This window comes from Pinus tabuliformis, chromosome 5_2 (assembly GCF_031772625.1).
Source record: "Pinus tabuliformis cultivar Carrire ecotype Pingquan chromosome 5_2, CPIR1, whole genome shotgun sequence".
Lineage (NCBI taxonomy): Eukaryota > Viridiplantae > Streptophyta > Pinopsida > Pinales > Pinaceae > Pinus > Pinus tabuliformis.
In genome coordinates, this window is record NC_142306.1 from 657,543,162 (window position 1) to 657,554,403 (window position 11,242).

The window sequence follows — 11,242 nt, forward strand, 5'->3', positions numbered from 1 at the left end:
GAAAAATGAATCTTTGCATGGGGGTGAACTGAAGAAGAGAAATTCTATGGTTGGGAGATAGCAGTGCTTGATCTGCAAGTATTTTCTGACTACAAATTTTATGGTGAGGTTATGATTTACTATACTTCTGATAATTATGGTTGGTATTTTTTGTAGAACGATTCTTTGTTTCTAGATTAATGCTTAAGCATAATGTAATGATGTTTGTACTAGTGAATGCTTATAATGTAATATGAGTACAATAGTTTTTTATAAATCTTGTCAGAGTGTGGTGTTAAGGTCAATATTGTACCGAGTATATTAAGTATAGTAATGATGAATTAGATATACCTTCTATAGCATGTACAATAGAGAAATGGTGTATTACAGAATGAGAAAAATGTGCATTTTATTGAAATGTATAGTTAAATTATGTTCTAAACATGAGTATCATATGCACCGCATTATGAATAGAAAGGAATGGTAGAGAATTAAACTCTAAGCACTGCATTATGAACATAAAGGAATAATAGAGAAACAAAACATTTACAATAGCGCTATACTTTTGTTATCCTTTTGCATATAGATAGTGAATACAAGTATATGCTCAGGAAAGAATAAGTCAAATAAATGCAAACCTTAAACAGCTAATGCAAAAATAGTTCCCTCCTTGAGAAGGAATAGAAAAGAAGTCTATTAAAGAAAAACTAAGCTATGTATAAGGGTAGATTCTGCAGCTGGAATATCAATTTTCTAAAGTCTGTAAGCGTAAAACAAGTAGAAATATAACATGTAGGGAAAACTTAGGATCAAGGCCGAGACATTAATGAAAAGAGTGGGGCATACCTCTCACTTCACAATTGCTCGGTTAGGACTTCAAAGAGGGATCTTAAGTATTAAAACTACACACTAGTAGTTATAGGCCTCTAGTAAGTGCGTAAGAATTTCATAATTAGAAGTAAACATGAGGTTGAACCTAAACCACACACAAAGAGAATACCTAGACAATTAACAGATACACATATGTATCTAAAGAATAAAAAAAATAATTTATGTTGGTATACAGGTTAAGGAAATAGGTAGCAACATACAAAAATTGCCAGAGTAGTATATAAGCACAATACTACTTTTTCCCAGTAACAAGTGAAGAAATTTCACTCAAATATCAGTCATAAAGATGACACAGCACAAGGAAATATAAGTATTTGGAAAACCATCATAAATCAAGAATCATATTTGCACAAAAAAATCACATGCTTCTATATTTGTATATTAAACCATTGCATCCCTGGAGCATGTTTGCAGTATACAGGATTTTATAAAAGAAATAAGAAAATTAGCAACCTTGAATGACAAGCCAAAAACCTAATACTAGGCTTCCATAATCAAAATACGCATCCTCTAATTCACTGGACATAGTTTTCAATGAATCAATTGAGTAATAAAAATTATATATGATACAATGAGACTACATGAACCACTGTGGGGAAAACCTGCAAACAATACTTTATATCCAGAAATAAACACAACAAGCATAGACCATCAAGGCCATGGAAGGTCTTAATCCATCAAGGTTTCCACATTGAAGTGGAAAGAAAACAGGAAACAACGAGGAAGAGCAGAGGAGATCTTGTGGACCAACAACACCCAAAAACCACCGGAATAAGAAGCTAACCGACATGGGAAAAGAGACCAGTGAAGTGATGCGTTAGGATTATAAATGTAGCTGAGAATGAGGATCTCGAACCCAAATCTGAAAGGGTTTTGATATTTGCGAGCAATGGGTACCAAAACTAGTACAAAATGGCTAATTAGTTACTAAAAAATTAACTAAAATTTGCATATAAACGACAATTTTTTCAGTCGATGACCAATAGTAGCTAATTTACAGTATCTGATAACAGGACCAAATTTTAGTCATTTTTAGCTTAGTCATTAATTGGTTGTCTCAAACTTATCATTTAGTATTAAATTTGGTCATTAATTTAGTCATTAATTGCTGAAATTAATGACCAAAGAAATATGACCAAAATGTTGGTCATGTTATAACACACTATAAATTAGCTACTAATAGTCATATATATGCATATTTTAGTCGTCGTTTGAAACCAATTAGTGACCAAAGAAATATGACTCAATTTCTGTCATGTTATAACACATTATAAATTAGCTACTATTAGTCATATATAGGCAAAATTTAGTTGTCGTTTGTAATCACAAAATATAATTTGCCGTGGTCATTTATATTTTTTTGGTAGTTTCATATTCATTATATAAATGACTAATTTAGTAGTTTCTATTCATTTCATTAATAATCATTATAAATGACTAATTTAGTCATATATTCCTTTTATTTGTGTTCATCATTAATCAATATAAACTACTAATTTAGTAGTTTTAGATTGATATTATGTGTTCATTATTAATCAACATAAATTAATTAGTATGATTTTATAAAAAAATTAAAAAAAAATGTCATACAATGTGCATGTTCATCTAATATGAAAACACAAAATTATGTATTATAATTATAATATTAAATCATATCAAGGGAAAATATAAATAATTTCAACCACATAAATTTTATTATATAAAATATCAAGTATTACGATATGAGTTTCCAACTTAATATTGGTTGGACTACAATTTACACATGAAATATTGTTTTATCACTTCAAAACATTATCACTGTCTTTCCAAGGCATTGCAAGTGAATTCACTAACTCTGAAGACTTGGCCATCAGTCTCTATGTGTGTGTCTTATGCAGGATATTGGCTCTAAGGGTATAACTAGATTGGTTCTCTTCTCTCTTTTTTCATTTGTCACTCTAGTGTAATTTTTCTCATGTTTCTTCAATTCTGCTTCTTACCATCAATACTGAGTTCCTCTCTTGAAAACGAAAGAAGATACAATGCAAGGTATAAGACATGAAAGACGATGAATACTTGAATATAAACTAAAATAGACCATAAAAGATTTATATGACATATATCTCAACGTTAGCAATCTCAATTCAATTTTCCTTGATAAAGAAAGAAACTCGAACAAGTTTTCTTCAGTTGGAAATGGTGGCTACTATGTGGTCAGATGACATGTATAAAAAGAACAAATAAAATGCCACCATAGAAAAGAACACCTTAGTATCTTAGTATTCAAACTTCAGAGAAAGATTAGGCACAATCATGCCAACGAAGTTACATGTTAAAAAGCTCGAGATGTAGATATCTTGTTAAAACAAATAATATTAGGTGTGATGTCTAATACTTGCCATTTTATTCACAACAACATTTCATTCTCTAACGGTTGAAATTGGTCAAGTATATAGACAACTTTTTCTCAAATAACAACATGAAAGTAAATTTTTTTATATAATAGTCATGAAAATATTTTTACACAAAACAACTAAAAGGATCTCAATTAATATCATGTAATATTTAACTCATCTTCAAGCTTTGGATGTTTTTTAAATCGACATGATACCAAGTGTTTTCAATTTCATAGTAAAAAGACAAACCAAAATCAAAAGAAACATTAAAAATACAATCAAACAATAAAGAGAGGATATTATGGATGAATATTACAATTATAATTTTTCTTTTACCTATCCAAAGTGTGTTGGCTAGCATTCCTAAAACATTTTCTTGCCCAAAATAACCATGAGGTGAAAGGCTCACAACATTAAAAACCATAGGAATCCCTAATAGAAACATTCCTAAGTCGATGGCTCAGGTACCTGAAGGATCTCTAACAACAAATGAATCATATCCAAAACATGCTCTACATTGTCTCCCCATCCTTTTTCCAATCCCATTTACTGTAACCTACCCACACTAGAGTCAAGTAACAATCAAATGAAGGCATTGGATTTTTTTTTAATCTTTTATATCTATAAATTTTGAATATGATTTGTTTTAGGAACATATTAATTCATATTTAAAGCCTTCATGTCATGACAATGTATCAATGAAGTAGGACATCATGAAAATAAACCTTAATTAGGTCCTCAAACAATTCCTACAATATGAATATTTTTCTTGTTGTGATATCTTGGGTAGAAAAAATAACATATCCTCAAAAGAAAAATCGATATATTACTTGTGTTCAAACTCTGTATATGGTGTATTCTTAGGCATATTTTTAAAATGTTCCTCTGTCTTTACCAAATTATACTATAGCTTGGTTAAACTCTTTATCCTTTCATTCAACATCAATTTTTGCAAGATACATGTCATATATTATTCTTTCCCATTCCTCAACATGCTACATATTATAAATTTAAAGTCACATAAAACCAAGAGCAAACCATTTTTCTAACCAAAATGAACAAACGAATAGTGCCTCTAATAAAACTCCACACCTTAGAAATTACTCTACCATGCATTTAGGCTAAAGCTAAGATTATTTGAACCATATTTAGGTCATACTCAATGGGATATTCATATTCTTACGGTGATGTCAATTTGGTGTTAAAAGAAATATATAAACCTGGGTTATTATCAGTGAAATTCAAGTATAATTCAGGAAAAAAAATTTCATTGCAAGGTAGTGGAGAGAAACCATCACATGTACTTATTAAAATAAATAAGAAACAACAGAGAAAAGAACATATGGTTGCTTCCCTCATGCCAATACTAGTCGAAGGATGCTAGAATAAGACCAATAGAGAAATAGAAGCAGAGGGGAGAAATCATGATGGATAGATGACATACACCTAAATGTTGCATCAACTTCTGAAAAAAGAGGGAAAAGAAGGCCACAAGATCAAAGGGATCACTAATAGAAAGGGCCTAGAAAGCATGCCCAAAAAAATAAAAGTAATGTATTAGGTAAGCACAAGACTAGTTAGCTAGTCACATTAAACTTCAGCTAACCACACAAATTAAATTTTAGTGACATCCCACACTGAGCCACATTCTAATAGAATCCTTACCATGTCATTATGATGAACTAAGATTCCATATTATAATATTAGTAAGTTGTGTAAATCCAAATAATCCACAACTATTATGTCAAACACAATATCTGTTATAGTGCCCAAAATCCCCTGTATCAACTTCACTCCAGCACTAGAGCAAGACACAATTATCATCATGACCCTCTCCAGTAATGTAATAATGGCCTAAATGTCCATTAGAGTTAAGTTTATAGATGTATTGTGGTTAATTAATGTAAAGTGGCATAGTCATTAATAAAATCCTACTATGATGGTAAATAAATAAAAATCACTATGTTCATTATGTAAGGTCCACTAATGGTGGATTAGTGCAACGATAGCTAGAGTTGTTGTAACTAGGGTTGTAGTACTCTTCATGTAATCAAGGAATGTTTCTCTATCATGATTTGGCACTCGTATTGGAGGTCATGCCCTTTGAAGTGGTTGGGAGAGCTTGACCTCACTTGATTAATCTAGATAATATAAATCCTTTCATGTCCAATTGTGTGTTACTTCTATTCTTGTTATTATTCTCTGCTATTGATCTTAACAAGTAGTATCAAAGTGGAAATTTAGGTCATGTAAAATCATTTTGTTTTATTTTTTTTCAGATTATATTACAGTGGAATTTATCCTTGCTTGGAAGCCATATTGTAGCCACACTAAATGCCATCAGAAGTGCAGTTGTGTCACCCTTTTGGAAATGGAATATAATTGAAATTTTGAGCCATACTAAGGAAGTTACAACTATTTTAAGTTGCATCCTCAAAACCATAGCAAAAAAAATGAGGTCAATTGATTATTATATTATGGCATGAATTTAGTATTTCTTTTTGTTTAAGATCTTGATTGCAATAACACCAGTGTCATCCAAAGCAAAGTTTTGATGTCATTTTTAGATTAGGGTCATAATCGCAATTTTAAGTAATATTGAGGAAGTTATACCCTTAAAAATTCAATTGTTGGCTTTGTGGGGCCTAACCCAGGTTCAACATTAGTTAGCCAAACAAATCCCTATACTACTGGCCCTTTCGGCATCAGCCCACGGAGCACGGACTGAAGTCTCACCCGAAGCAGTATGGGGGGATGCTGGAACCAATGTTTCGCACCCTGAGATGGTTGTGATGTCAGTTTATACCCTATGTTCCTACTTTCATGCAGGTCACTAGCTTTAGGGCTCTGATAGTCTACCTTTTATTCCTCCCTTCGATACTTCCATGAAGGTGTACAATTGACCTTCTTGCAAACTTAACCCACAATCCAGGTACTTCCACGTTGCTATGACAACATACTCTACAGGTTTTGAAGTTATCGTAAGTGTTTTAATTATATTACTAATCTACCATAGTTAGCGTCACGTAAACTGATATCCTTACTTGTGTTCAATTAACCAATACAGTCACATACATTCGCGCATCGAAACGCAATATAACCAGATGCATTAACAAGAAATACATACACAAAATTTGTAGAATACTTCTCTTTATTGATATCTTCATATTAATATAGAATCTATCCACCTTGTGCACATAGTTGCAGGGGTCCGCACACTTAGCTGCATACTTCCACCCTAGGCCTCTATGCACTTAGCTGCAGATCCTCTACCTATGCTAAGACCCAAAACACTTAGACTTCTCTACCAAGACTCCAAAACTTGTCTACTAACTGCCTTAGAGCTTACTTACTTAGCTCCTTTTTATACAATCCCATGGTCCACATACCATGGGTGGATCTTTACAACTGAATTTACACTTTTCAAAATAAGGGCGGACAACCCTTTATGACTCTTGACACCTTCACGCTCCGCGACCACAAAATGCAGAGACTTTACAACTTTATTACAAAATTTGTCCTAAAACATGGGCTTTTAGCCCAAAAACTGTCCTTGGGGGAACTTGTTCCCAATAGGCCCCCAACACAAACATGGTGACTCGCGCTCGAGTCACTCTGCGGGCATGCAGATCTTGGTGTGAGGACCTCCCAGCTCGACTTGTATGATAGCAACCTCGGTAGTGCACTGTGCAGCCGCTTGCTTTGTTTTTTCAACTAACTGCTTGGTCACTGGTCCAGAACTGTTAGCCTGAAGCTTCTGCTAAGTTTCTTGTAGATTAGAAAGCTTGCCTTCAATAGAGGTTGTGACCGAGTAAGCCTCATCCAACTAGGGCTTCAAGCGCACCTTCAACACTGCCTCCTTGTGCTACACTGCATCTACCTATTCTTTCAATTGTTTGACCTCTTGCAGCTTCACCAGTCTCTGCGTGAGAGTGATGATTCGTGCTATATCTTTTAATTCGTCATAGAACTGCTATAGTTCTCGTGCTTCTGTCTCTAGCCACTGTACATTAGGGCCCTCCTATAGGCTCATGAAGACCTCGAACAACTGTTCAAAAAGTTTTGTGTACTCTGATATTGCATTGTCTACCACCACTATCGCCTTTGTGATAGCGGTTGAACGCTTCTCCTTTACCTCTGGCAGAGTTGAAGGCTGGGCCTTCAACCGTAAATCTGCAATCTGTAGGTTCAAGTCCAGCTAAACCTTAGCCAACTCTATGCAAGCATCACGTACCCTTGTAGCAAGCTTGCGAAAGTTCACCTCGACCAGTTCTTCCTTAGGAATGGCCAACTCCGGGACCGTTCGACATGCCTCCTTGTTTCAGGCAATTGCCTCAGTCACGGTGGCGATGGTAGAGTCTCGTTGTAGAGCCATCAATTCATTATTAATCTTCTACTCACTGATCACCTGCAAAACACGATGTTCGCGATCCCTCAGCTCCACGATCACTCTATCCTGCAATAAGTGGAGTGCCTCGCCAGGGAGCGCTGCCATGTTCAACCCCACTCCCTTGAGAGCACTGACAATGGGCTTGTCAGCTTCCTTTTCTATGGTCATTGCTCCATCTGACAACACTATTACGTAGGAGACCTTTGCATGCAGGATCTCAGCAACTTCTAAAGTACCAATAGCAAGGCTAGTGGACACCATGCCAGCGTATGATGCACGTCTTTGCAGCTCCTGCAGACCTCTCTGGATTGCCCCCAATAGTAGATGCTACTGCTCGAACTGTTGTAGTGCCTCTGCGGTGACACCCCACACCGTGTCTCCAATGCCATGCAAATCTCCTTCTGTGAGGGTGATTGGGTCCAGCGATGCCTTACTGGCCTTGGATTTCTTTCTCGACCACAATTTTTCTTGTTCCCTTGGAAGCTTGATACAATCCAACATTGTCTGTGGGTCCGCTCCATGCTGCTCCATTTGCTCATCCGTTCCTTCCTCTGTTTTGTGTGAAGGCGACCTCGCGACTTTGTAAGAGCCACACTCTGGTTCACCTGTCTGCTTTTCCATCTACCGGGCCCCATCGCGCTCCCCTTGGGCCTTGTCAGTGGCCTTCTTCTTCCTTTTCTCAGCTAGCTGCATCATCTTGAGCTTGGCCTCCTCATTTTTGCGTTGCGTAGTGGACTTTCTCGACCCCACCGCCAAGTCTAAGGTAGTGCACCACTCTGCCGACCAATGATCAAGTATTACATCAATTGCATCATATGTTGCTAAGTAAGGCAAGTCATACCATGTCTTTGCAGGGTCTTTCTGTGTCTTGATCGACACACGGTGAAAGTCTGCCTTGAACTCCGCATACCCCTGCAGGTTGGCAAACACAGTAGGAAAAAACAACGGTTCTAATGCAGTCATAGTGGCCATCACGCGACAGCCCTACATAGGGGAAAATCTAGCCATGATGTTTGGCAAAAAGGTTGCGAGAAGGCCCTCACAAAGGCCATGAAGGATAAATTCAAGCTCATGAAGAAGCCGCGAGGCTATGCCATCTCGAGTATCTGTGACCCTGCTATCAAGGTGGCCACGTATATTTTGGTAGGAAAGGTTATGAGGAAGTGTCGTGCAGATGAAGTATCGACACCAGTCGTCGTGCTAGCAACTCAATGCACCGAATGAGTATAGTTTAATTAGGCGCACTATCTTTGCAGTAAGTTCCTTGCGAACTGCCGCGAGGCATAGGAGCTCAGCAAGACCTTCCACTATGTGTGGCTCTTGCTGTCTATTGTGCTAGTAGCCTGGGAGTTACCAGAAGACAGTCAATTCTCCTCGGTCGTGCCGGACCTGCCAAAAGAAGCGAAGTACGCTTTACTGTGGGTGACCAAGGATGCTCATCGCATCAAGGATAGCAAGATATTCTGGATCTTGATAGAAATGAACGTTTGCATGGCTATCTGCGAGGGCAGCCACGTACCCACGATGGCTGTCTGTCATGGCAGTTTGAGAAGACCTGCCTTTTCTACTCACTTGAGCCACTTCCGTGGTTGTAATGCAGTCATCCTGGTGGTTGTGTCAACAACACAGCGCATGATCTGTTATGTTTCCAAGTGCAGGAACTTTTCATGGTTAGCTAAGTCCCAATCTTCTAGTTTCAACATAGGAACCCGCCCCAATCATGGTCCTTCAAAGACAATTTCGTTGGTAGTAGCGGGGTGTGTAAGGTGACCTTGCTCTCGTAAATGTCATTTGGCACCTTGGTCTTGCCCTTGCATGGAGGGACATACCCGGGAAGCTTAGTGATAGGGTCAGAACCTTGTTCTTCAACTTCCTCCACTTCTACCCCCAAATCCTCATCATCCATCAGGATGTCCTCAATTTCTTTCTCCTCCGGCTCTAGGCTAATGGTTTTTCCCTTTTCCTGTGTGATGGGCTTGTCCTTTTGTGGGTTTCCTCTAGAAGATGTGCACACCGGTATCACAGCCTTCTTGCCCTTTTTGTCCTTCGCACTCTCCTTGGTCGGGGTCGGCTTCGGTTTAGGCATTCGTGGTGATTTGGGAACTTTGGCTAAGACCTCTAAAGCAACTCCCTCTGCCTCCCTAACAACTTCCAACATGGCCCCTCGGCTGTCACTGCTTTAGTGCTTATAAGCTTTTGCGGGCATCGACATGATGCTATGCAACAACTCATGTGTCTCCTTTGGCAACATCTCAAATACTGAACTTGCTAGCAAATCTTTGTAGTTTTCATGGTTCATGTGCCCCTGAGAGCTCAACAACTCAATTCTCAAAATTCCAAGTGTTTTTCGCTTAACAGCCACCTGTAATTTATAGGCACTTTCAAGGTCAAATCCGACCATTGCCCACAAAATCAGTTCATTAATGCCGGATTGTGGTAGATTTCAAAGGATCTTAACCATAAAGTTTGTCTTAAATGCAGTTGCACACTCCATTTGGCTGCATTATTAATATCAAATCATGAACATTGACTTTAACGGTCACTTTCTAGCTGACCTGGTGATTTCTCCCTGGGTAGCGTAGCTTGCTTCGCGCTGTCGTGAACCCTGTGACATTTCCTCGTTCTACACAGTCCTCTAATCGCGTAGTTCCCCAACTCGTGCAATGTGGTTTATAGTCCCACGCCTCCTTTCAGCTGCCACGAGTGCTAAGATTATGCTACCCTCATATAGTCACTTAGCTGGATCACCAATGTATGGCTTCAATCAGCTGCCATTTTCCTTTCCTGGGAAGGGATCTCCATTTAATTTAACCAACTAAACTGCTCCACTGTCGGTAATCTCCTTAATGACATAGGGCCCTAACCAATGCATTTTGAATTTCCATGGAGATTTATTGAAGTTGCTGTCATATAACAAAACCAGATCATTTACCTTAAAGGTGCATAGCTTAAAGTGTCGATCATGTCATGATTTTTCGTGCTGATTTTGGACCTGTTGGTGAAATCTAGCTAGAAATCACTCTTCCTCAAGCTCAACGAGTTGCATGAGCCTCTCTTCTAGGGTTTCATGATCTGTCATACTCGTGAGTGCCACTATGTGTAGACTAGGCGCAATGTATTCCATGGGCATCGTTGCTTCAACACCATATACAAGCCTAAAGGGTGTCTGTCAAGTCAACTTTTTACATGTCGTCCGATAGGCCCATAGTACTGCGGGTATGCACAGGTCCCAATCACTTCGTTGAGCATTGCAAACCTTGGTTAATGCGTTATATAGCACCTTATCGAATAGTTGAGTTCAGCACCTTGTAAATTCGAGCTAAAAAATGCAATTGGAGCTTCCGCTTTCTCTTGATTTGCTTGAGTTAGAATCACGGCATATGATTTCTCTGAGGCAAATGTGTATAAGATAAAAGATTCTGAAAAATTCGGGGTTGCTAAAGATGGAGCGTTAATGATAGCTTGTTTGATCAGGTTGAATGCTTCATGCTCATCTTGACCCCATTTAAAATTTGAATTATTTTTAATCATGTTTTGCAAAGGAGAAACAATTCGTGAAAAATCTGGGACAAATCTCTTCACAAAATTGATTTGACCAAGGAAAGAT